We start from the raw sequence: 26,653 nt of genomic DNA on the forward strand, positions 1-26,653 counted from the left end.
TGTTGGGTTGTTAGATGGTGTGCTTGGGTCTACTGTTGTGGATGGGCCAGGGTTGGGGTGGATGTCTCCATCTTTCATAAGATTAATTTTTAATTTGCTTATGAGTATTAAACATTTGTTTATGATTTTTTCATAGCTTTTGTTTTTTAAGCTGAAATAGTGGTATTTAGTCGAGTGATGGTAAGTGGGGGGCAATGAATTAGGAGAGGGGGTAGTTATGTGGTGGATAAACTTATTAAATGTTGGGTTGTTGTCTGTTTGAAAGTTTGGGTATTGGACTTCAAGATGCTGTACATATTCATAGGAACATAGGTGATAAGGAATGAATAGCAGGGTACTAAGGGTAGCAGCATTAGTATTTTAGCTGTAGTCAGAATAAATTACTAGGGTAAGGTCTGTATTGAGTGTATGTGGTGGATAAAAGATTAGAGAGAATAGAATAGCTATGGGTGGGTTAATATGGATAGTGGGGTGGATAGAGGGTGTATTATTGTGCTAGGAGTTTGTTGGATTCTAGGAGCATGTGTAATTGGTTAGCTAATTAAGGGGGCATGCCAGTGGTACTATAAACGTAGTACTACAGGGAGCGGGTGGGGCGCAGAGCGAGCGAAGCAAGCAGAGTGGGGCTAAACCAGTAAAGCAGATGCCTAGAGGCAGCATGTGCAGGTATGAGTTACAAGCATGTTTTTTTGTTTCTTTTTATATACCCAATATTCTGTTCCTAGACCCTACTGTTAAAAACTACACAGTTCCCTGCCTGCTTCTTAATTTACAATGCAGACAGCCCTTTTTCCAATTCCCTTTGTAGCACGCTTGTTTCACTTAGTTTATTGAGAAGTGCACTGTTTGGAGGTGCAGAGCACACTATGCTCATCTGTTGAACTGTAGAAAGCATGCTGTTTTTGCCTTAATTGGGGAAGAAAGAAGACTACATGAAAGTCTAACCCTTTCAACCTAATGCTTATCAGCATAAACACTTGATATTGATATTGATAAACTTGATATTGATTACACATCCTTTCAAATTCCTGAGTAAAACTATCAACATCACCCACCTCCTTATAATTTTCTACAGACCTATGCATCTAGGGTTCAGTGTTTCCCTCCCCATAACTCATGATGGCACTGATTCTCTCTCTCTTATGCCTCCAGATGGTGCATTCTCTTAGCTGCTTTGAGTTCCAAATGTCTTATCTCCAGTGCTAAATTCTGTAATTCCACTTGGAGTTTGAGGGATGGAATGCATGGTATTTTGTCTACCTTCTGAACACCCATGGCTTTTGCTAGGCTGTCTCCAGGGTTAGTGGGCTGCATTCCAGATGCATAAATTACCACATCTTCCTTGGGCTTACTATTATGCAGGATTTTTTAGTTACATTCCTTAATCAGCTATGACAGTGACATCTTAGCATACCTACCAATGTGCTAATTTCTGCCTGAAGCTAACTAAAAAAAAATAAGATTACTGTTGTACAAAACTAAACCTCTGTATATCCACCTTATGGCTGTGAGGTAGGGGTTGCCTACCTTTGTTGACAAAGCTTCTTTAATAGCTAAGTTAATTTCCAATAGCTTCATAACTGTCAGCAAATTTGTCATCTGGCCTAGTAGTGATGAGGTTTGAATCCATCCACTGCTAGCCAGAAGTCACAATAAGTGTGACACTGATGGGGTTTAAGTCCCACCACTTCCAACTAATATAAGAACAAATAGCACCAGATCATATACAATTCCTCAGTGTTCTCCCTATTAGCAAAAAATTCCATTATTATGCTGACTTTATCTACCCTTTAATACACTGGGACGGTGGGACACCAATACCTTCAGTGTAGAATATGCTCAAAAGTTATTGGACTTAATAAATAAAAAATTCCCTTGAGCAGTTGGTACGTAAACTTACTAGAGGTCAAAGCATTTTTGACTTGATTCTTATAAATGTGTCTGCCTCCTACACTACTCTGCTCTGGCATCTCATTCCTCAGTGATGTCTGACTTGTGACCATCCCCTTTAACCTCTCAAAAGCCACAACATCAACTCCCACTGAACTTTAAAGCCACAAACGTGCCAAACCCAGCTTACTCTATGAAGAACTATCAAAATTCACTTAAACCTGCATCTCTTGTAACCTTAATATGGAAGCAAACTTCACTTAGGAGTTCTACACTCATTTAGACAAAAGCAAAAACCTAGTAGTCCCTACCAGGACCAAGTATCATAGGAAATTCAAAAACAAACTACCTTGGTTGTCCGCTGCCATAAATAAACTATACAACAGAAGAAAAAAAAAACTGAAATGGTTTAGTAGCTCAAAAATCCCGCTTCTCAAGGATAATATCAAAGCATTACAAAAGAAAAAAGAAAAAAAAAGAAGGGTATGATATCAGATCCACTAAAGGATCCATTGAACTAAGGCTAGCCTCTCAAACCAAAAATAATTATAAATCCTTTTTAACTATGTTAGAAAATGAATAAACAATACCCTACACTACTCTGAACTTAGTCATAAATTTGTTTCCTATTCATTCATCCCTCCATCAATCTATTCACAATCCCTTTTCCTATTTTTTCCATATGGGTTCAGGTTGTCACTTCATCTGTGACAATCATCTGACTGAAAAGGCATTGCCAATGCCCTTGCAAATAAAGTTAGTGTTAACTTCACCCCCAACACTTTTATCTAAAGGCCTGTAATATCTGAATCCTTACTCCCACAATGCTAACTAGGGTTGCCATCTTTCATTGTGGTTAAAACCGGACTAAGGCCACACCCCTTGCATCACTTGTAACCTCACCCATTCCTGACCCCTCCCACATGTGTCATGCCCATTATGTGATGTCATTATAGCATCAGCTGGCAGAGAACACCCTCTTTTTCTATTCCTGATGCCTGCTTTCAGCCAATTTACTATGCTTTTCTGTAAAAAAAGCATAGTAAATCAGCCAATTTAACAAACTCCGATAGTCTGTTTTGTTTTTAAAACAGAATACCAGAGTTTATACAGTGTTTTCTGGACTACAGGAGAATCGATTTGATTTCTGGATGGTCTGGAAAAAAATATGGATAGGTGGCAACCCTAATGCTAACTAAGACCAAAAATAATTACTTAATGCCACCTGACCATATACCCGGTTGCTTAATTAATACTTTTAAACATGCCCTTTATTTATTTATTTATTTAGGGATTTTTTTGTTTTTGTTTACCAGGGTAGTATGCTGCTCACAACAGACAAATTTCAGGTATAGCCTAGGTGAAGAAAGTCGCAAAATAAATAAATAAACAAACAAACAAACAAACAAGAACTAATCCATAGTAAACAGGATTGATTCTCTTGTAGACAAACTTCTTCAACTGTTTAACCTAAGTTTAGCTGCTGCTTTTATCCATGATGAGTGGCACACTGCTCTGATGATGCCCCACCTTAAGTGGGGTCTTATGACTGAAGCAGTTAATTGCAGACGTATCGGCTATACAAGCCTCATCCGCAAAGACATAGAATGCATTATAACTTACCTCACAAACTATCATTAACTATGATATCAAGAAACTTTGTACACTTGACCCCCAACAGTTTGGCTTTATGAAGGGTAGATCCTGTCTTTTAAATGTCATAAACTTCTTTGAAAGTGTTATGATGGCTGTAGACTATGGCCATGCAGTATACATGGCATATCTTAAACTGGCCTTTGGTGTCATTTCCCCTAAAGCATCATACGGAAACTAAATTGACCCATATGTGGTAAGATGGATAGCAAACTGGCTGAAAGACAACTCACGCAGTGTGAGTTGTAGGTGCCTCATGATAAAGTATGAAAGTGATTAGCAATGTTTATCAGGGCTTGGTTCTCGGACCTCTCCTTTTTAGCATTTTCTTCTCAGATCTTCAAGCGGAGAGTCAAGACCTTAGGTTAACAAAGTTCGTAGATGACTGCGAACTGGTTGTTGTTTTTAAATCACCTTCTGACACCCAAACTTTCCAGAAAGAACTCATCCTAGTAAACTCCTGATGTACTAAAAATAGGCACAGACTAAATACTAAAATGTGTAGTATCATGACTTGATAGACAAACCTCCTCTCACTCTTTTAACCATCATGTGAAGGCAGTTATAAGGAAATCCTTTTATTTAGCACATATAATTGACAAAATATATAATCAAAGTCTAAAGTGGTAATAACGCTCTTATACTCTGCATTGATCTGGCAAATTATTGAATACAGCTCCCACTTAAGGATGTATCTCACTAAACATAGCAAACAATTAGAAAGATCCCAGAAGTTCCTAACAAAAGATTGGAGGCCTAAATCCATTAACTACCAACAGAGGTTGTACATTATATCTCTTTATTCAATATCTTATATACTGTGTAAGGAAGATCATGTCTCACATACAGCACCATTAGAAACCCAGTTGTCCTGCTCAACCTACATCTTTGTAAATCCAATATCTCCACCAGCACTAGAACCAGAGGTCTAAATCTTCACCAACAGATGAATAAAACACAGTAGATGGACATGTTTATAACCATGTATCTCATAACCTTCTGAAATAAACTTCCCCTGCATGTTAAGCATTGTGACTTACTATCTTCCTTTAAACATTGTCACTCATCTTGGTTTACTATTGAACATGAACAAGTGGGATAGTTTGTCTATATGCTTTATTATACAGAAACAAATCAGGATGGATGGCAGCAGTACAAAATATAAACAAACTGATTAGCTGACAGATTACATAGACATACACGCTTACATCTCAACAGCTTACTACAAAATGGCAGTCAGGCTCACACATGCACTGTATTTATACTATTGTATAAGCCCCCTAGAAAGCTTCTTAAAGGTATACATACATATTGATCTACATACTCCCTCTTTAATAAACTGCCCAAAATATAATGACATTTGAAAAGAAACATGCAATTGTACAGACAACAAGAAAATAAACACAACATTCATGTCCTTATGTCCAAGTTGCAGTGTATATTGAATATGGTCTGGAAATGTGATCTGATCTAGTGATATAGCAATCAGAACTGGGTTTCGCAGCAGGGACAGTCATTGGTGAACAACTTGCTTCAGGAGTTTCAGGATTCTTCTCAGGAGCAGAGATATTTACTGGAACGTCCTCTGGAACTGGAACCCTGGATAACTCAGTCTGAGATATAGAGTCTTTCTCGCAGGCATGGTACTGCAATACAGGCTCAGACACCGGGACCAAATGTTTCCAGTTCCACCAAAATTCTACTTTTTGTGATTCTACAATGTACAATCTCGGCTCTGGACATACACTTTTCATGACACCAATCCAATTAAAACCTTTGGATGTCTGCATCTTCACTATCTCCCCTTCTTGTAATGGACTGAGCAGTTTGCTGGTCTTACCATAATAGGATTTCTGGGATAAGTGCTTTTTTAACAGATGAACTTTTACTGATCTGTTGTTCTTGACACATGGAACCAATAATGAACTATTAATCGGTAGTGTGGTTCTGGTTTGTCTCGAGAGAAGCCTCTGTGCAGCTGAACCAAGATGTTTATCATGAGGAACATTTCTGAGATTCAAGATATTCAAGAAAACATCGCTATTGTCTCATTTTGACTTCGCTAGTACTTGTTTCATACTTTTGAACTGCACGTTCATTTGACTACGGGTACTCAGGGCTACTCGTAACACAAGTAAAGTCCCACTCATCAGCAAATCTTTTGAACTGCTGGCTTGTAAACTGTTTACTACTGTCAGAAATAACTTTGTGTGGTCTACCATGGACTGCAAAATGATGCTTCATCTTAGTAATGACGTTACTGGATGCTAGCTTAGGAAGTAGGTCAATCTCAAACAAATTAGAATAAGATTCTACTAACACCAATTAATGTTGACCATTCCATTCAAAAACATCTATAGCTACAGTCGACCAAGGTAGCTCATGAATCTGGTTTAGCTGAAGTGGCTCTTTCTGTTGATGTGGCTTAGTACTATTACATACACAACAAGATGAAAGCACTCTCTCAGTGTCCTGTGAAATAGAAGGTCAAAGTACTAATCCTCTCGTCCTTCTTTTGGTAGAATCAGTTCTTGGGTGGCCATAATGCAAAATAGTAATATATTCTTGTAAGAATTTTGAAACAATCACTTTTGGACCTTCATGATGATACCATTGTCAAACAAAATCTTATCTCTGTATGGAGAATAAGGTTGCAAGTCTACTGGTAAGCAAGATCGCTTTGATGGCCATCCTCAACTGATAAAATGGTTGAGCTTTTGCAGAACTGGATCTGATGCTGTATGACTTCTAAGCTCAAGATGTGTGGAAGACAAATTTCTCACTTCCATGACTTCAAAATCATGTTTCTTATTTTCATGCTGTTCAGTGGTATTTCTGGGTGAACTGGACAAAGTATCAGCAAGATAAAGAAGTTTACCATTTGTGTAGACAAGATGGAAATTATACTTTTGTAATTTCAGCATCATGAGTTGCAGTCTGGCTGGAGCTGAATACATAGGCTTTCTCAAAATAGTGACTAAAGGTTGGTGATCTGTTTCAATCTGAATAGGTTTACCATAAATATAATCATGGAACTTTGAACATGCAAACACAATTGCCAAGAGCCCTTTCTCTATCTGCCCATACTGCATTTCAGTTTGGGTCAGAGTTCTGGATGCATAGGCTACTGGACTACCCTCTTGAAGAATGACTGCACCAAGACCAAATTTCGAAGCATCACAAGAAAGGGTAACTGGTTTGCAAACATCATAGTATCTGAGAGTTGGTGGACTGACAAATATCTGTTTCAGGACATCAAATGCTCTTTGGTGTTGTTCTAACCATGACTAAGATACATTTTTGCATGTCAGCTCTCTGAGCAGTGCCAAAAGTTGGCTCTAGTCTGGAATGAACTTGCCTAGACAGTTAACCATGCCAAGAAAATGTAAGGCTTGAACATTGTCCAGAGTTGGCATCTCAAGAATTGCTGTTGGCTTGGAAGGATCTGGTCATAAGCCTGAACTGGTAATAAATGATCAGCATAAGAAACTTCTCATAGCCTGAATTTGCACTTCTGAGGATTCAGCTTAAGATTCACTTCACATGCTCTTTCCAGGACTTTCTTGAGGTTTCTGTCATGCTGAGCTTCACCATGACCTCCTACTAGAATATCATCTACTATAATAGCACATGGATAACCAGACAAAAATTGCTCCATTGCACGGTGGAAGACTTCACTGGCAGAATTTATCCTAACTGACATTCTCAAAAATCTGTACCTGCCAAAAGGAGTACTGAAAGTGGTTAGCAATGAGGATTTTCATTTTAGCAAAATGTGCCAAAATTAACTCTTTGCATCCAAGAGAGAAAAAACAGTGGCATTTGGAATGAGCAGCAACGTCTTTGACTGTATGCATTGGATGATCAGGTCTTTTCAGTGCTTTATTCAAATCTCATGGATCAATAATATTCTGATATCATCTGAGCTTTTCTTATGCGCAACGACCATGTAAGATACCCATTCAGTAGGTTTGTCAACTGGACAAATTACACCTTTCTGCACCATTTTATCTAGCTCAGCTTTGACTCTGTTCTGCATACTGGAACTGGTGCTGGAACTTTCCAGGCTGGCCTGACAACTAGACTGACCTCTGGTTATAACTTCTTGGAGTACACAACTGGTAGTTTGCCTAGTTTGTCTTTGAAAAGATCAGCATAGGTAGAAAAAATAGACTGGGTGAAATTAGAACAGTGGTCTTTCTAGATAGCATGGTGTACTTCTTTATTACATTAAAGTAGTCCCATTTTCAAACTGTCTCTGAGGCCTAATAATGACTGTACATGCCTTTTGACCACATAAAATTGCAAGTCATACCTGTTCCCAACAGAGTAACAGGAAAGCACTACTGAACCTTCAATTTGAATTTTTTTCACCACCATAAACAACACATTTGCAATGGTGATGGACAGGTTGACAGGCAAGATCAGACAGGAGTCCCCGTGGACTATGATGTTTGCAGATGACATTGTGATCTGTAGTGAGAGTAGGGAACAGGTGGAGAAGACCTTGGAAAGATGGAGATACGCACTAGAAAGAAGAGGAATGAAGGTCAGCAGGACTAAGACAGAATATATGTGTGTGAATGAGAGGGAGGATAGAGGAATGGTGAGGATGCAAGGAGTAGAGGTGGTGAAGGTGGATGAGTTTAAATACTTGGGATCAATAGAAATGGTGAGTGTGGAAGAGAGGTGAAGAAGAGAGTACAGGCAGGATGGAGTGGGTGGAGAAGAGTGTCAGGAGTGATTTGTGACATACGAGTACCAGTAAGAGTGAAAGGGAAGGTCTACAAGAGGGTAGTGAGACCAGCTATGTTATATGGGTTGGAGACAGTGGCATTGACAAAAAGGCAGGAGTTAGAGCTGGATGTGGCAGAGTTAAAGATGTTAATATTTGCACTGGGTGTGACAAGGGTGGACAGGATTAGGAATAAGTATATTAGAGGGTCAGCCCAGGTTGAAAGGTTTGGAGACAAGGCCAGAGAGGCAAGATTACATTGGTTTGGACATGAGCTGAGGAGGAATGTGTAAAAGATGCTAAGGATGAAGCTACCAGGTAACAGGAAAAGAGGAAGGCCTAAGATAAGGTTTATGGATGTGGTGAGAGAGGACATGCAGGTGGTTGGTGTGACAGAGCAAGATGCAGAGGACAGCAAGAAATGGAAACAGATGATCCGCTGTGGCGACCCCTAACAGGAACAGCCGAAAGAAGATGATGATGAAACAACAAGCTTCACACACTTTGCCAAATCAAGCTTCTCACAAGCATATACTCTAGCAAATGTTTCTGCTGACATAACATTGCACTTTGAACCTTTGTTAACTTTGAGCTCTATGGATCTTCCATTTATCTGAAGAGTACAAAATACTGCTTCATTAAGCACACACACACACACCATCAACATAAAAAGTAGGGTCACAGTTTTCTAATTGATCAACTTGTTTCTTGGAATATTCTCTTTTAATAAAAGAATGCTCCTTGTTTGATTTACAAAACCTTTTGAAATGATTCCACTTATTGCATATGTGGCATTGCTGACTAAAAGCTAAGCACTTTGCTCTTTTGGGTTCATGATCTGCACCACAATTATGACAGTTGACTATGAAGCTAGGTGAGAGAACATGCTTTGAATTTGCTGACTCCCTCTTGTGCCTCACTAAGACTGTGTGCACTCTGGAATTTGCTAGAAAGGTACGGGGTTTCCCAGTGACTGTTGCAGGGCTTACAGTATCTGCCATGTGCTTGGGCCTGTTTCTTTTAACCATGTGCTGCACACTATCAACATGAGCACTAGAAGATACTGGAAGCATGCATTTCTCATTTGTAAGCATATCTGTGTGCTTTTCTGTGAACCCATATATCTGACAAATCTCAATGGCCTTATTCAAAGTTAAATCACTATCAGGAAACAAAATCCTTCTCACAGCATCATCTTTAATACCATACACAAGTCTGTCTTTTATCAACTCATCCGTTAAATCACCAAATCTGTATATATTAGCTTTATTTCTCAAGTCAGTTACATATGCTGCAAAAGTTTCCCTAGGCTTTTGATCTCTTGTGCAAAATAAGTGCCTTACCATTGTATTATTAAATTGGGGATTACACATTTCTGTAAATATACATTTTAAGCACTTGGGGTCTTCCCTTGACTCAGCCGGTACCACTATGTGATGGTTTTCCCTCTACACTGCAAATACAGCAGGTGCATACACAAATGAATGCTCTCTTTCTATGGCTTCTGAACCAGCCAAATTAAGCAGAATAAATGCCTTTGTATGGTCATCTTTATCCAAAAATGCAACTTGTATGAAAATATCATACTCTTGCTCAAACATTCTCCAATTCTCTGCAATATTATTGTCAAAGACAAGTGGAGCTGGTCTACGAAATCCTTCAGCCATGCCAACAAAGTATGCCCAAACACACTGAAAATATGGCCCTTGTAATTATAGACGAAGATGCGCACACAGCCAGTACTTGTTATAACATTCAAATGCACAATAAACTCTTTGAAATACTGTACTTTGTGAGATATGCTTTGAAATGGCTGTATTTTGTGAGATAACTGCACTGTAATTCTGAATAAACTTGCAAACTCTTTGTATACTTCAGATATCTTGAATAGCTTTAATTAATGGGAAAAAGTAGCTCATAGAGAAAAAACATGGTTGCTTTACTTATTTTATATATTTTATGTGATTCAGACTTTATTTCAAACATCTTCCATAGTTATTTGAATATTTTCTATAAATATGTTACAGTTTCGGACATTTAGTTTACTTAGAAATTTGTTTAGAGCGTTCTGAGTGCTTTGTTTTATATTTTGCGAATAAGAAACTGTTTAAGTAAGCTTTGATACCTGAAATTCATTTCTGACCTTTTTCTGTGAGTTATACATGCAGTAGGGATGATCCATTCCTCTATATTCCTCCATCATTAACTGTGTGCCTTCTCGGTCCTGAATCTGGATTTCTAGATCCCATTCTGACACCATGGCCCTTGTCTTGGTTTACTATTGAAGATGAACAGATGGGATAGTTCGTTTATATGCTTTATTACACAGAAACACATCAGGATGGATAGCAGCAGTACAAAATATAAACTAACTGATCAGATGACAGACTACACAGACATACATGCTTACATCTCAACAGCTTACTACAAAATGGCAGTCAGGCTCGTACATGCTCAGTATTTATACTCTTATGCAAGCCCCTAGAAAGCTTCTTAAAGGTATATATACATATTGATCTACAAACATGACAACATAGATGTCCCAGGACTGACAAGGATGGCTCTCCTGGAGAGTGGAAATGTGGCATGAAAAATAGTATAGGAAAGACATAAATTGTTATAACACTCAGTGTCCTTGCAGTATCTATGAATCTATGTGTGAGGAATGGGGCTGTGGCCCTTGGTTCCACTCCACTGCTCATAGATAGGTCTACCAGCCACCAGAGTAATGGTCTCTCAGGTCATACTACAGGCAGCCAATAGATTAAGATAGAGAAGAAGCACACAGATCTCATTCACTAAATAATAACAGCCACCCTGTATTTCAAACTGTGTTTTACACAAACTTGCAGCTGCTCTCCAGACCCCATAGTTCATAGTTGTTTACCTATCAGGAATGATGTATGCACATCTCTCGTTTCTGAGTATAATGAAATAAAATAAAATATGGGCCATAAAATGTATTGTAGGCACTGTTTTAAATAAACACACAGTTGCTTCCAAGCTTAGTTCATGTTTGGCAGGTTGATTGATATTACATCCAGATTTCACTCAACAGGGCTAGCCCAGTAACCTAGGCTGAGAAAGTGGACATCTGGCCAGTAGCTTAAGGACCCAGGGCACTTGGGCTCTATGTCAGACAAATACTGGCCAGTAGAAGAATATAGACCTTTCTCACTATTAGTATTGGTCCCTTGTGTAAGTCAGACCAAGCTGGGTCCTCAACCCATGTGGCTAGTTCTGACATAACATGCAGTCTGTGATCTGGGTTCTTCTATCTGGAGGATACTGTATACCACAGCTGATGCCTAAAGTGGTTGGTCTATGCAACTCTTCACTTGATAGGCACCACCTAGAGTCTCTGCTTCTGCCCACGTCTCTTTTCTTTTTTAAACACCTTTATTGTATTATTACTTATGCCATAGGCAAACTTGCAGGTATAATAAAAAAGTAATCAAAATGTATTAACAAGTTCACATTTACAAACATTATACATCACATATATTGATCTATACTATACAATCAAACCAACATTACATAAACTATTCAGTTCCTGCCTTCTCTTAAACCCCATTCCTCCTCTAAAACAAATTTTCTACATATATTGTTCCCACAGTTTTCTATGTAATTTACTCCTACCATTTTTTGAAGATTTCACTTCCTGTCTTTTTATTTCTGTTACAATATTCACTACTTCAAGTACGGTTGGTTTAGACTTTGATTTCTATTTTCTAGTAATTGCTTTTGGCAGCCACCAGGATTAAACTTAATAAAGCCTTACTATGTCTAGACAATTCTTATCCTCTACCCTAGCTCAAAAAAATCATTTCCTTAGTTACACTCATTTGCTCATCCAGTATTCCTGACAAAGTACTCTGTAAGGATTTTTTAAAGTTTGACAACTCATTACACTCCAAGAACATATGCTCCCGGTACTTCTTTCTTCCCCATTACACTTCCAACATTTGCCATCTACCTGAGAAGCAATTCTTTCAGGTCTGCTTGAGAGTATAAAAATATCCATGCAAACACTTCCAGGCAAAAATCTCAAGCCGTATAGATTTTGTTGCATATTTGGGAGCTATACATATGAACTGTTGTTGCTTCTTTGTGAATTGCTTATCTAATCTCCCCTCTCAGGCTTTTCTAATCTCCAAGAGATTCCTATACTTATCACGTAATATTTTAATATGCCCTACGAATTATCCCCTTTTTCACAGCAGCTTTTCTTCTAGATTCAACTAAAAACCCAGTCAGTGCAGGTCTTTCATTTAGGATTTTCCCAGTCCTTTCTCTTTGCCTATACTCTGAAATCAATCCTTGATATGGAAGGCAATCTCTAGCCTGCAGTCCAAATGTCTTCATGGCTTCTTCCCATTCTATTACCTTTTCCTAATTATTAGTTCTCAATACCTTGGTTCCTTTGCCAGCTTCCTCCAGTAAATTCCAATCCCCCCTATTGCCTATTCTCTGTACCCTTAACTGTAGTCATCATTATCAGCAGAATCTCCTTTCTCCATTCCTGTGTTGGCTTAGTTCTTATTAGGCTTTCTGCTACTTTAGAAATATGATATTTTTCTTTAATTTCTCCAAATCTTTTGGGTTTCTAATACCATGATGGGAATGGACCCCATTCCTATGTCAAAGCATGATTAAAGTTCATGTAATTAGTATTGTTACAATCCTTGATGTTAGCCAAAAGTGCTCTTCACAGCACCCAAAATGTGTCCAGTAACGACTCCTTCTGCAATTCGTATGGAGTTACAAGTATTGTTAACATATCCAAGTATGACTGTAAATTCTTTTTTAAGACCCATTGTCTCTGCTACTACTGGAACTGTTTGGGTATCTTTCTTCTACATTACTCTAATTTCTGCCTGCAAATCCTGATATTTTATGACTTAGTGGATCTCTGTACTCAAGGCACTGCAGTCACTGGGTGTAGTGATTTCAATGATCAATATTACTTTTGTCTTCTTTTCATGGACCTCTATATCTGTTTTCCTCCCATCTGTCTTTTGAACTGTTGGTAATGGGTGATCCCATGTAATATAGACATATTTTCTGTGATGCTTTGTGTCTCATGTTTCTAGTGTTTTTTAGCTACTTCAGTATTATAATGTTTACACAATCCCCAGTGCAACAGTCATGCCACATTATTATGCCTTTCAATATACAGTCCTTCTGTCATTAGTATATCACAACTAGCAACAAGGTGTGAGACTGTTTTCAATTATGTTTCACAAAACCTACATTTGACTGTTTCTCCCACATGTTCAATGGACTTTGTAAACCAATGTGTAGGTAGCCCACTATCTTGGGCCACCAATATTAACCTTTCATCTTTTGGTTTGAATTCTTCTCTTCTTAACCATTCCTGCATTTGATTCCGATTAACATGAGGTTCTCCCAGGAGTTGTTTATACTTGCAACTATACTGATGCATTTTCCACATTTCATGCCTTCTCATCGGATCCTTCACCTTATATTTTCTTTTGTTTTTTGCACATTCAATTGCTGCCTGATTTTTATCCACTTCTGGTTTGATTTTTATTCCTGCTTGATGCAGATATGCTTCTGCTAGACTACAAAAGAAAGTCATCTTAGATTTCTTCTCCTCATGTTTCAAAACTTTCACTATAGTTGGGTCTTTTGAGGTCAGCAGATACGTGTACAGTCCCACAATTGCAGATCTATACATGTAATCAATTTCAAGAAGGACCACCCCTCCTTCAGAATGGGGAGTATATAATCATGATATGCACTGATTTTTATAAATCATTTGGTGAGCATGAAGCATCCTTCTTGTTCTCCTGTCTAACCTATCCAACACATTTTGAGACCAGTCAATCACTCCAAGACTGTAAGTTAGGACAGGAAATGCAAATTGGTTTATAGCTTGAATTTTGTTCTTAGATGTCAATGCTGTTTTCAGGATTAAGTCTTCTGAAGTATTCCTTATTAAGTTTTATTCACATTTGTCCATGTTTTATTGTTGATACTTCATCAATTCCCAAATATTTATACATGCTTTCTTGCTTAAGTTATTTTATATTACATTCTTGTCCCAAACTGATGTTTTTTGGTGCTGCAATTTTCCTGCTTTAAAGGTTGCTTTTGCACATTTATCAAGACCAAATGACATTCTTATATCATCTGAAAACATTTTGATAACTTGCAGTTGGGCTTTTCATCTGATGAGCTATACAGTTTTAAATCATCAACAAAGAGAAGTTGAGAAGTCTTTATACTCTGTTGTTTTCTAGGAGCCAAATTATAGCCATGCCCTAAGCTGTTAAGTAGATAGCTTAATGGGTTAAGGGTAAGCGAGAATAGCAGCGGTGACAAAGAGTCACCCTGGAATATCCCCTTTGAATTATTATCCCTGGGATAATAATTTGTCTTTTATCATGGCTTAATTGCAAAGTGGTCTACCACTGTTTCATGGTCACTGTAATGTAGCTGATCACTGTAGGTTGTACCTTATACATTTTTAAGCACTCTTCTATCCATAAATGTGGGATTCTATCAATTTTTTTTGTAGTCAATGCATGCCATACTTAGAGTCTACCCTTTTTTACAGTTCTCCACTATGACTTTAACAAATGATCTTTTGTTCCATATGACTTTCTTTTATTGCCCTTTTATTCTATTGCCATAATTGAGTTTTCTTTTAAATGACTATAAACTCTGTTGGCATCAATTCCAGTGTATAGTTTATATGCTGTCAGAAGACAAGTTATTGGTCTATAATGTTTAGGGTAGCTTGCAGGTTCACTCTTATGTAGAAGCATTGATTTTCCTGTTGTTAGCCAGGTTGGTGTCTATTCGGGGTGTGTATATGTATAGTTCTTACTCATGGCTAAATCTTCGTGCAGAGATGTTAATACTTTTAACCAGAAGTTAGGTACTGCATCTGGGCCTGGGGTTTTCTAATTAGAGGCTTTTCTTAACTTTGTTTCAATCTCTCTGGCTGTTACTTCATTCCATTTCATATCCTGTACCCTTAAACTTATTTTTTCTTTTACTTCTTCTATCCATTTAGCATTTAGCAGATGTTCTGTATGCCTGTTACTATCCTTAAGGATCTGTGTCCAAAATCCCACTTTTCCTTACTTTTTATGAATTACCCCCCCTGCTTCCTCACTGTCCCTTTCCACTTTGACTTGTAGCTTTCTGCTTGTGTTATGTACAACATCCTTAACGGTGTGGCTCTACAATATCCTTTCAAATCAGGTAATCCTAAACCTCCTTGTTCTATTGAAAGGATCAGCTTGAGTCTCCCCCCTTCCCTTCCCAGATAAAAATCCTTCAGCTCTTTATTAATTACTATCCACAGCTTCTCCTCTGTTTGAAAAAAATATGTCTGTTCTGTGTGTAAAACTAAAGGGACTAAAACATGTTTACTGCTTGTATCTTGCTAGCCATATCCATAGGCAGGAGCTTCCAGTTTCTCAGTTTTTCTATTATCTTTTGTTTAATCTCTTCCCACATATCCTTAGCTGCCTTAACAGAATCCTCTTTAACACATATTCCTAAATACGTTACTTTATCATGTCCCCATAAATATGGGTATTGGTGAACCAATTAATGTGTGGGTACATAATTAACAGCTATTGTCTTTGTTTTATTTTCATTCATTTTATATCCGCCCCCTCAAAAAAAACCCACAGAATTGTCTCGGGATGTTTCACAACACCAAGATGTCCTTTTTTGGTTCTGTCAGGTATCATCTGCAAAAAAAGCCTACTTTTCTTGAATATCATTGCAATTATATCCTTGAATTTCTGAGTCCCCTATTTTCTTTGTCAATGATTTTAAATATATTACAAATAACAAAGGGGAAAGGGGACAACCCTGTCTGGTTCCTGTGTTCAGAAATAACTTATCAGAGAGGAACCCTCCCACATTGATTTGCCTCTGAACCAAACAATAGCCTTTTAATTAACCATATCACTGTATCGGGAAATGGAAATACTTCCTTTGCCTAACTAATAAAATCCCAGCTTACTCTGCATCAAGACCCACCAACAATGGCAGTATTTTCTTATATTCTGCTTGCATCTGAATCATCATTGTTCTATTAATGTTGTCAGATGTTTTCCTCTCTTTTACAAAACCCACATTAATCAATATCTGTTAATTTTGGCAATGCCTTTGTCATTCTTTTAGCTATTATAGGTATAAACACTTTATAATCATGATTTAAAATTGAAATGGGACTATATGAAGATGGATCTGATAAGTCTTTACAATCTTTAAATGTTACTGCCACCACAGTTTCTTTCCAGCATATTGGTGCTTCTCCTCCTTTCAAAATATTGTTAAACAAAACCTTCCAGATCTTTATCCCTTTCTTCCCTCCTAGTTTCCAAACTTCCACTGGAATATCATGTACTATTGCAGACTTTCCTGCAGATTGGTTATACATTCCCGTTTTTATCTCATTTCCTCCTATCTTAGCTGTTAATTGTTGTGCTTCCTCTACCTCTAACCTTAAGATATTTAAGTTTTTCATAAATATATCCATTTGTGCCTTTTCTTGATTTCCTCACTTCTCTCCTTTATACAAAATTTCATAACATTTCCAAAATATCTCTAATACCTCTGCAGGATCTCTAGTTATTTTTCTTATTATAGGCTCCCTATGTTTGACAACAACCCTTTCTACTTTTTGTTGCTTAACAGCAATCTGTCTAAACTGATGCATATGATCCAGGTCCTCCTTTATTTTTTCTTTAGTCTGCAGTTATGCCTCTTCTTGTTCTGTGAGATTCCCCTTATTCTATAATACTTTAACTTTTGTTAGTCCCTCCAAATAATTCTTGTTACTTCTTAACCATATCTTTTTCTTTTATTTTTACCTTATTTCTAAACTCCAGTTTCATTTTATCCAGTTCACTGGCTATAACTACTGGAGTACTTTCTACCTTCCTTAATAACTCCCCAATAATTTCCAACACCCATTCCATAAATTCCTCTCCATAGGTGGGGAAGCACCAATATCTTTTCTTTACTTCATTACCCTGCATTTTTAGTAATTATTGGTGCATGATCTGAAATAGTGGACATGTGTCAAAGTTCTCATTCCTGTGCAATATTTCTGAATGGTCTTGCCAAGTTATTGTACTTTGGAGAATAATATGTACATTATCTCTGAGTTCCTACTACTCAATTCATGTTTTCCGTATCAAATATTTTCATAAATTTCTTCAGAAATCTACACTACTTCATTATATTTTCCTGTCCAGCCCCTCAGATACATCCACATTGTTGCAGATCAAATTCTGGTTCCTACCTATAAGCAATATTCCCAGCGGAAAACTGATTATTTCTCTCCCCTCCAAAAAATAAGCCCCATAATAGCAGTTTTAGGTGGATTATAAATTGATTTAATTGTGTTGCATGAATATTAACTGAATTGGAAGTTTTGACTCTGTTCTTCAGTTGGTCCCTGCGTGACTTTTATTGTCTGTTAGTAATTGCAGGTGTGGGGGTAGCCACATTCTTTAATTTCCTGTCAATGCTTATTTAAGTGGTACAGTTTGAAATATTTTCTGCTTAAAAACCTCACCTTTGGCCGGCGAAGATTTAGCTGTATTCAACTGGACATATAAGAGAATTTAAGTACTTTTTATCTGCACTTTTTTCAAATAATAAAGTATTTAAATTGATTTAATTGTGTTGCATGAATATTAACTGAATTGGAAGTTTTGACTCTGTTCTTCAGTCAGTGCTGGCTAGAATTTTATTGTCTGTTAGTAATTGCAGGTGTGGGGGTAGCCACATTCTTTGATTTCCTGTCAATGTCTATTTAAGTGGTACGGTTTGAAATATTTTCTGCTTAAAAACCTCAGCTTTGGCCGGCTAAGATCTAGCTGTATTCAACTGGATGTATAAGAGAATTTAAGTACTTTTTATCTGCACTTTTTTAAATAATACAGTATTTAAATTGATTTAATTGTGTTGCATAAATATTAACTGAATTGGAAGTTTTGACTCTGTTCTTCAGTTAGTGCTTGCTTGAGTTGTATTGTCTATTAGTAATTGCAGGTGTGGGGGTAGCCACATTCTTTGATTTCCTGTCAATGCCTATTTAAGTGGTACAGTTTAAAATATTTTCTGCTTAAAAAACTCAGCTTTGGCCGGCTAAGATCTAGCTGTATTCAACTGGACATATAAGAGAATTTAAGTACTTTTTATCTGCACTTTTTTCAAATAATACAGTATTTAAATTGATTTAATTGTGTTGCATAAATATTAACTGAATTGGAAGTTTTGACTCTGTTCTTCAGTTAGTGCTTGCTTGAATTTTATTGTCTGTTAGTAATTGCAGGTGTGGGGGTAGCCACATTCTTTGATTTCCTGTTAATGTCTATTTAAGTGGTACGGTTTGAAATATTTTCTGCTTAAAAACCTCAGCTTTGGCCGGCTAAGATCTAGCTGTATTCAACTGGATGTATAAGAGAATTTAAGTACCTTTATCTGCACGTTTTTCAAATAATAAAGTATTTAAATTGATTTAATTGTGTTGCATGAATATTAACTGAATTGGAAGTTTTGACTCTGTTCTTCAGTTAGTGCTTGCTTGAATTGTATTGTCTGTTAGTAATTGCAGGTGTGGGGGTAGCCACATTCTTTGATTTCCTGTCAATGCCTATTTAAGTGGTACAGTTTGAAATATTTTCTGCTTAAAAACCTCAGCTTTGGCTGGCTAAGATCTAGCTGTATTCAACTGGACATATAAGAGAATTTAAGTACTTTTTATCTGCACTTTTTTCAAATAATACAGTATTTAAATTGATTTAATTGTGTTGCATGAAGATTAACTGGATTGGAAGTTTTGACTCTGCTCTTCAGTTAGTGCTTGCTTGAATTTTATTGTCTGGTAGTAATTGCAGGTGTGGGGGTAGCCACATTCTTTGATTTCCTGTAAATGCCTATTTAAGTGGTACAGTTTGAAATATTTTCTGCTTAAAAACCTCAGCTTTGGCCGGCTAAGATCTAGCTGTATTCAACTGGATGTATAAGAGAATTTAAATACTTTTTATCTGCACTTTTTTCAAATAATACAGTATTTAAATTGATTTAATTGTGTTGCATGAATATTAACTGAATTGGAAGTTTTGACTCTGTTCTTCAGTTAGTGCTTGCTTGAATTGTATTGTCTGTTAGTAATTTCAGGTGTGGGGGTAGCCACATTCTTTGATTTCCTGTCAATGCCTATTTAAGTGGTACAGTTTGAAATATTTTCTGCTTAAAAACCTCAGCTTTGGCTGGCTAAGATCTATCTGTATTCAACTGGATGTATAAGAGAATTTAAATACTTTTTATCTGCACTTTTTTCAAATAATACAGTATTTAAATTGATTTAATTGTGTTGCATGAATATTAACTGAACTGGAAGTTTTGACTCTGTTCTTCAGTAAGTGCTTGCTTGAATTTTATTGTCTGTTAGTAATTGCAGGTGTGGGGGTAGCCACATTCTTTGATTTCCTGTCAATGTTTATTTAAGTGGTACGGTTTGAAATATTTTCTGCTTAAAAACCTCAGCTTTGGCCGGCTAAGATCTAGCTGTATTCAACTGGATGTATAAGAGAATTTAAGTACTTTTTATCTGCACATTTTTCAAATAATACAGTATTTAAATTGATTTAATTGTGTTGCATGAATATTAACTGAATTGAAAGTTTTGACTCTGTTCTTCAGTTAGTGCTTGCTTGAATTGTATTGTCTGTTAGTAATTGTAGGTGTGGGGGTAGCCACATTCTTTGATTTCCTGTCAATGCCTATTTAAGTGGTACAGTTTGAAATATTTTCTGCTTAAAAACCTCTGCTTTGGCCGGCTAAGATCTAGCTGTATTCAACTGGACATATAAGAGAATTTAAGTACTTTTTATCTGCACTTTTTTCAAATAATACAGTATTTAAATTGATTTAATTGTGTTGCATAAATATTAACTGAATTGGAAGTTTTGACTCTGTTCTTCAGTTAGTGCTTGCTTGAATTTTATTGTCTGTTAGTAATTGCAGGTGTGGGGGTAGCCACATTCTTTGATTTCCTGTTAATGTCTATTTAAGTGGTACGGTTTGAAATATTTTCTGCTTAAAAACCTCAGCTTTGGCCGGCTAAGATCTAGCCATATTAAACTGGATGTATAAAAGAATTTAAGTACTTTTTATCTGCACTTTCTTCAAATAATACAGTATTTAAATTGATTTAATTGTGTTGCATGAATATTAACTGAACTGGAAGTTTTGACTCTGCTCTTCAGTTAGAGCTTGCTTGAATTTTATTGTCTGGTAGTAATTGCAGGTGTGGGGGTAGCCACATTCTTTGATTTCCTGTAAATGCCTATTTAAGTGGTACAGTTTGAAATATCTTCTGCTTAAAAACCTCAGCTTTGGCCAGCTAAGATCTAGCTGTATTCAACTGGACGTATAAGAGAATTTAAATACTTTTTATCTGCACTTTTTCAAATAATACAGTATTTAAATTGATTTAATTGTGTTGCATGAATATTAACTGAATTGGAAGTTTTGACTCTGTTCTTCAGTTAGTGCTTGCTTGAATTTTATTGTCTGTTAGTAATTGCAGGTGTGGGGGTAGACACATTCTTTGATTTCCTGTCAATGCCTATTTAAGTGGTACAGTTTGAACTATTTTCTGCTTAAAAAACTGAGATCTAGTTGTACTGAACTGGAAGTATAAGAGAATTTAAGTACTTTTTATCTGCACATTTTTCAAATAATACAGTATTTAAATTGATTTAATTGTGTTGCATGAATATTAACTGAATTGGAAGTTTTGACTCTGTTCTTCAGTTTGTGCTTGCTTGAATTTTATTGTCTGTTAGTAACTGCAGGTGTGGGGTAGCCACATTCTTTAATTTCCTGTCAATGCCTGTTTAAGTGGTACAGTTTGAAATATTTTCTGCTTAAAAACCTCAGCTTTGGCTGGCTAAGATCTAGCTGTGTTCAACTGGACGTATAAGAGAATTTAAGTACTTTTTATCTGCACTTTTTACAAATAATACAGTATTTAAATTGATTGAATTGTGTTGCATGAATATTAACTGAATTGGAAGTTTTGACTCTGTTCTTCAGTTAGTGCTTGCTTGAATTTTATTGTCTGTTAGCAACTGCAGGTGTGGGGGTAGCCACATTCTTTGATTTCCTGTCAATGCCTATTTAAGTGGTACAGTTTGAAATATTTTCTGCTTAAAAACCTCAGCTTTGGCCGGCTAAGATCTAGCTGTATTCAACTGGACGTATAAGAGAATTTAAGTACTTTTTATCTTCACTTTTTTCAAATAATACAGTATTTAAATTGATTTAATTGTCTTGCATGAATATTAGCTCATTACAGCCGAGTGATGTCTCCAGGCGTTTCTGCAGTTAAACCCTACTGCTCCTCTAGGCGTCAAATAATGCCTGTTCATATTTGCATTAATAATTCCAAAACCATGTTACATACAAGGTAATGGAAAATTTTATCTTGAAGCATACATGATAGCAAACAAAATTGTATTTGTATATGACCTCTGACAATGGGTATTTGTTAAAAATGTAAGGTGATAATTTCAATTTTTAAATGCTCAAGCCACGCCCACTAGGAGTTAAAGGTACACACTCAAAAGAGCTCTACTGGAGGGAATGAGTTAACTGAATTGGAAGTTTTGACTCTGTTCTTCAGTTAGTGCTTGCTTGAATTGTATTGTCTGTTAGTAATTGCAAGTGTGGGGGTTGCCACATTCTTTGATTTTTTGTAAATGCCTATTTAAGTGGTACAGTTTGACATATTTTCTGCTTAAAAACCTCAGCTTTGGCTGGCTAAGATCTAGCTGTATTCAACTGGATGTATAAGAGAATTTAAGTACTTTTTACCTGCACTTTTTTCAAATAATATAGTATTTAAATTGATTTAATTGTGTTGCATGAATATTAACTGAATTGGAAGTTTTGACTCTGTTCTTCAGTTAGTGCTTGCTTGAATTTTATTGTCTGTTAGTAATTGCAGGTGTGGGGGTAGCCATATTCTCTGATTTCCTGCCAATGCCTATTTAAGTGGTACAGTTTGAAACATTTTCTGCTTAAAAACCTCAGCTTTGGCCGGCTAAGATCTAGTTGTATTCAATTGGACGTATAAGAGAATTTAAGTACTTTTTATCTGCACTTTTTTTCAAATAATACAGTATTTAAATTGATTTAATTGTGTTGCATGAATATTAACTGAATTGGAAGTTTTGACTCTGTTCTTCAGTTAGTGCTTGCTTGAATTGTATTGTCTGTTAGTAATTGCAGGTGTGGGGGTAGCCACATTCTTTGATTTCCTGTCAATGTCTATTTAAGTGGTACGGTTTGAAATATTTTCTGCTTAAAAACCTCAGCTTTGGCCGGCTAAGATCTAGCTGTATTCAACTAGACATATAAGAGAATTTAAGTACTTTTTATCTGCACTTTTTTCAAATAATACAGTATTTAAATTGATTTAATTGTGTTACATGAATATTAACTGAATTGGAAGTTTTGACTCTGTTCTTCAGTTAGTGCTTGCTTGAATTTTATTGTCTGTTAGTAATTGCAGGTGTGGGGGGTAGCCATATTCTCTGATTTCCTGTTAATGCCTATTTAAGTGGTACAGTTTTAAATATTTTCTGCTTAAAAACCTCAGCTTTGGCCGGCTAAGATCTAGCTGTATTCAATTGGACGTATAAGAGAATATAAGTACTTTTTATCTGCACTTTTTTCAAATAATACAGTATTTAAATTGATTTAATTGTGTTGCATGAATATTACCTGAATTGGAAGTTTTGACTCTGTTCTTCAGTTAGTGCTTGCTTGAATTTTATTGTCTGTTAGTAATTGCAGGTGTGGGGGTAGCCACATTCTTTGATTTCCTGTCAATGCCTATTTAAGTGGTACAGTTTGAACTATTTTCTGCTTAAAAACCTCAGCTCTGGCCGGCTAAGATCTAGCTGTACTCAACTGGACGTATAAGAGAATTTAAGTATGTTTTATCTGCACTTTTTTCAAATAATACAGTATTTAAATTGATTTAATTGTGTTGCATGAATATTAAATTAATTGGAAGTTTTGACTCTGTTCTTCAGTTAGTGCTTGCTTGAATTTTATTGTCTGTTAGTAACTTCAGGTGTGGGGGTAGCCACATTCTTTGATTTCCTGTCAATGCCTATTTAAGTGGTACAGTTTGAAATATTTTCTGCTTAAAAACCTCAGCTTTGGCCGGCTAAGATCTAGCTGTATTCAACTAGACGTATAAGAGAATTTAAGTACTTTTTATCTGCAGTTTATTCAAATAATACAGTATTTAAATTGATTTAATTGTGTTGCATGAATATTATCTGAATTGGAAGTTTTGACTCTGTTCTTCAGTTAGTGCTTACTTGAATTTTTTTGTCTGTTAGTAACTGCAGGTGTGGGGGTAGCCACATTCTTTGATGTCCTGTCAATGCCTATTTAAGTGGTACAGTTTGAAATATTTTCTGCAAAAAAACCTCAGCTTTGGCCGGCTAACATCTAGCTGTATTCAACTGGATGTATAAGAGAATTTAAGTACTTTTTATCTGCACTTTATTCAAATAATACAGTATTTAAATTGATTTAATTGTGTTGCATGAATATTATCTGAATTGGAAGTTTTGACTCTGTTCTTCAGTTAGTACTTGCTTGAATTTTATTGTCTGTTAGTAACTGCAGGTGTGGGGGTAGCCAAATTCTTTGATTTCCTGTCAATGCCTATTTAAGTGGTACAGTTTGAAATATTTTCTGCTTAAAAACCTCAGCTTTGGCTGGCTAATATCTAGCTGTATTCAACTGGACGTATAAGAGAATTTAAGTACTTTTTATCTGCACATTTTCCAAATAATACGGTATTTGAATTGATTTAATTGTTTTGCATGAATATTAACTGAATTGGAAGTTTTGACTCTGTTGTTCAGTTAGTGCTTGCTTGAATTTTATTGTCTGTTATTAATTGCAGGTGTGGGGGTAGCCACATTCTTTGATTTCCTGTCAATGCCTATTTAAATGGTGCAGTTTGAAATATTTTCTGCTTAAAAACCTCATCGTTGGCCAGCTAAGATCTACCTGTATTCAACTGGATGTATAAGAGAATTTAAGTACTTTTTTATCTGCACTTTTTTCAAATAATACAGTATATAAATTGATTTAATTGTGTAGCATGAATATTAACTGAATTGGAAGTTTTGACTCTGTTCTTCAGTTAGTGCTTGCTTGAATTTTATTGTCTGTTAGTAATTCCAAGTGTGGGGGTAGTCACATTCTTTGATTTCCTATCAATGCCTATTTAAGTGGTACAGTTTGAAATATTTTCTGCTTAAAAACCTCAGCTTTGGCCGGCTAAGATCTAGCTGTGTTCAACTGGACGTATAAGAGAATTTAAGTACTTTTTATCTGCACTTTTTTCAAATAATACAGTATTTAAATTGATTTAATTGTGTTGCATGAATATTAACTGAATTGGAAGTTTTGACTCTGTTCTTCAGTTAGTGCTTGCTTGAATTTTATTGTCTGTTAGTAATTGCAGGTGTGGGGGTAGCCACATTCTTTGATTTCCTGTCAATGCCTATTTAAGTGGTATGGTTTGAAATATTTTCTGCTTGAAAACCTCAGCTTTGGAAGGCTAAGATCTAGCTGTATTTAACTGAACGTATAAGAGAATTTAAGTACTTTTTATCTGCACTTTTTTCAAATAATACAGTATTTAAATTGATTTAATTGTGTTGCATGAATATTAACTGAACTGGAAGTTTTGACTCTGTTCTTCAGTTAGTGCTTGCTTGAATTTTATTGTCTGTTATTAACTGCAGGTGTGGGGGTAGCCACATTTTTTGATTTCCTGTCAATGCTTATTTCAGTGGTACAGTTTGAAATATTTTCTGCTTAAAAACCTCAGCTTTGGCTGGCTAAGATCTAGCTGTATTCAACTGGACGTATAAGAGAATTTAAGTACTTTTTATGTGCACTTTTTTCAAATAATACAGTATTTAAATTGATTTAATTGTGTTGCATGAATATTAACTGAATTGGAAGTTTTGACTCTGTTCTTTAGTTAGTTCTTGCTTGAATTTTATTGTCTGTTGGTAACTGCAGGTGTGGGGGTAGCCACATTCTTTGATTTCCTGTCAATGCCTATTTAAGTGGTACAGTTTGAAATATTTTCTGCTTAAAAACCTCAGCTTTGGCCGGCTAAGATCTAGCTGTATTCAACTGGACGTATAAGACAATTTAAGTACTTTTTATCTGCACTTTTTTCAAATAATAAAGTATTTAAATTGATTTCATTGTGTTGCATGAATATTAACTGAATTGGAAGTTTTGACTCTGTTGTTCAGTTAGTGCTTGCTTGAATTTTATTGTCTGTTAGTAATTGCAGGTGTGGGGGTAGCCACATTCTTTGATTTCCTGTCAATGCCTATTTAAGTGGTGCAGTTTGAAATATTTTCTGCTTGATAACCTCAGCTTTGGCTGGATAATATCTAGCTGTATTCAACTGGATGTATAAGAGAATTTAAGTACTTTTTATCTGCACTTTTTTCAAATAATACAGTATTTAAATTGATTTAATTGTGTTGCGTGTTTATTAACTGAATTGGAAGTTTTGACTCTATTCTTCAGTTAGTGCTTGCTTAAATTTTATTGCCTGTTAGTAAATGCAGGTGTGGGGGTAGCCACATTCTTTGATTTCCTGTCAATGCTTATTTAAGTGGTACAGTTTGAGATATTTTCTGCTTAAAAACCTCAGCTTTGGCCGGTTAAGATCTAGCTGTATTCCACTGGACGTATAAGAGTATTTAAGTACTTTTTATCTGCACTTTTTTCAAATAATACAGTACTTAAATTGATTTAATTGTGTTGCATGAATATTAACTGAATTGGAAGTTTTGACTCTGTTCTTCAGTTAGTGCTTGCTTGAATGTTATTGTCTGTTGGTAACTGCAGGTGTGGGGGTAGCCACATTCTTTGATTTCCTGTCAATGCCTATTTAAATGGTGCAGTTTGAAATATTTTCTGCTTAAAAACCTCATTGTTGGCCAGCTAAGATCTAGCTGTATTCAACTGGATGTATAAGAGAATTTAAGTACTTTTTTATCTGCACTTTTTTCAAATAATACAGTATATAAATTGATTTAATTGTGTAGCATGAATATTAACTAAATTGGAAGTTTAGACTCTGTTCTTCAGTTAGTGCTTGCTTGAATTTTATTGCCTGTTAGTAAATGCAGGTGTGGGGGTAGCCACATTCCTTGATTTCCTATCAATGCCTATTTAAGTGGTACAGTTTGAAATATTTTCTGCTTAAAAACCTCAGCTTTGGCCGGCTAACATCTA

This window comes from Protopterus annectens, chromosome 13.part0 (assembly GCF_019279795.1).
Source record: "Protopterus annectens isolate FY-2018-M chromosome 13.part0, PAN1.0, whole genome shotgun sequence".
Classification (NCBI taxonomy): Eukaryota; Metazoa; Chordata; order Ceratodontiformes; family Protopteridae; genus Protopterus; species Protopterus annectens.